Source organism: Suricata suricatta, chromosome 1 (assembly GCF_006229205.1).
Source record: "Suricata suricatta isolate VVHF042 chromosome 1, meerkat_22Aug2017_6uvM2_HiC, whole genome shotgun sequence".
Taxonomy (NCBI): domain Eukaryota; kingdom Metazoa; phylum Chordata; class Mammalia; order Carnivora; family Herpestidae; genus Suricata; species Suricata suricatta.
Window position 1 is genome coordinate 68497874 of NC_043700.1, and position 1993 is coordinate 68499866.

Consider the following 1993-nt stretch of genomic DNA (forward strand, 5'->3'; position numbering starts at 1 on the left):
TTTGGCAGTGACCCCGCTGTCCCCATCCCCTCCTCACCCCTTCGGGTCTTCAAATGTTGGTCGTAAATCCCTGGGACCAACGACCACAAACCGCCGCCACCGTTTCGGGGACCAGTCGGTCGGAGCTGGGGTCGCCAGAGGGGGGAGGGGAGCCCACGGGGAGGAGCTCGAGCCGTCCTCGCGCCTCGGTTGGTCTCCCAGCAGGCGCAGCGGCGCAGTGGCCTAGGCAGCCCCACGCGGAGTGGGGTCTCAACCAATCAGTGACCAGCCCCGGGGAGGAGTCAGGGATTGGAGAGTGGGCGGGACGAAGAGTTTTATCCGAATGAGGCACTTGGAGGGGCGTAAAAGTGCTTGGAGTGATAGGCACTTTCGCCAGTCGAGCAAGAATATCTAGTTTTGGGGAGCAGGCGTGCATGTAGTGTTGTCCAACGAAAATCCTGCGTGTTTTGTTAAAGTGTGTGGAAACAAAAGCTATGATTTTAACATACTTATTTTACTTAGGAGAAAATATAGATAAATTGTAAAGGTTCTTCTCATTTGACGGAGTTTTCAAGTCTTCAAGGTGGGGGTGGGAGTTGGGGAGGTATAAGGCTAATCTTCCTAAGGATTTGCAGATAGGACTAGTCATATAGAAATTAAGTGATTTAAATGCCTAGGAGAATGGGCTGAATCTAGAGACCTAGTCATAGGGCTGATTCTACCACTAATCAGTTTGGGGAGAGATGGTCGTATCAGAGCTAAAGAACCAGGTACTAACTACGCTTGTGTAAAATCAACTTTCACAGATACAGTCGTGCATTATTCTACATACACGCCTTGAATTTTGCTTCCGTTGAAGATAGATCTTGAGTTTAAATGGCAAAGAAAGAATAAACGGCTTTAGGAACCAATTCTGTACGCTAATAGACTTGCAGAGTAATAGGACTGAAAAGCAACTAGATCACAAAGTTCCACTTCAATAAATGAAGAACTTGACGCCCAGAATAATCCATTGAGTTACACAATTGACACAGGTGCCCTAATACGCAACCTCGAGGTGCTTTCTTCCATGCTAGTGATTTCAGTTTGTCGTCTCCACGAATAAACGTACTAAGTTTTGTTAAAAAGCTGCATGTGTGTACTTCCCTTCCCCCCTCCACAGTAGGAATTAACAAGGACTTTGGAGTCTGACAGATCTAGGCTAAAATGCCTGTTTCCATTTTGTGGTTGTGATACAACTTCTCTGAGCCCCAATTTAAAATGGGGATTGTGAACATTAAAGAAAAAATGTTAACAAATATTGAGCACTTGTGTGTTCAGAAACAATTATATGAACATATTCGTTCATTTAATTCTCACAGTAACTTTGGCAAAGATACTAGTCCCATGTAGCTGCATGTTTCAGATGGAGAAACCCAGAGAGCTTAAGTCGTTTGTTCTAGGTCATAAGGAAAGTAATTTTATTTTGACTGTGAACCCTGCAGATATAACTATTATGCTATACTGTCTAAAAATGCATCCAGAAACAAGTGGCATAATGCCTAGAGCATGTTAAGCAGAAGCTTGGCAAATACCTTCCTAAACTGCCCTTCAGTCACTGAATACCACCAATCTCGTTTATACATAGGCTATATGCCTATGTAAATAATAATGATAAATTAAGTAACTAGAAAATCTAGACGTAGAAGACATAGAATGTAACTACTTGGCTGCTTTTTTTTAACATGCTAATTCTCTACTTCAGGAACTGCGAAGGTGATAATTGTTCTATCGTATTGATTACTATTTGTAACTGCTCATTCATTTCTCCAGAAAGAGATTACCCACATTATTTCTTTTCATATTGATGCCATCTCGTTTCTCATTTCTCAGTAATTCTAAATACACGTGTTTAAGTTAAACTAGCTGAAACTGTGTTAAGACATATTAGTCTAAAAAGTTCAAAAAACTAAACAATTTCTAGGAGTTGCTGTAAGATCCTGAAAACCTCACTAGGTGGAGGTGTTATTTTACA

At 42.0% G+C, this 1993-nt stretch overlaps 1 protein-coding gene across 3 annotated transcripts in view; it reads right to left on the reverse strand.

Annotated features, from left to right (window-relative positions):
* Positions 1 to 103, reverse strand: part of RBM46 (RNA binding motif protein 46) — a 43340-nt gene extending 43237 nt beyond the window's left edge. For all 3 annotated transcript variants that reach the window (XR_003913679.1, XM_029952740.1, XM_029952808.1), the window contains exon 1: positions 38 to 103. The gene's annotated coding sequence lies outside the window, so the exon portion shown is untranslated. The remainder of the gene's footprint in view (positions 1 to 37) is intronic.
* Between the last annotated feature and the right edge of the window lie 1890 nt (positions 104 to 1993).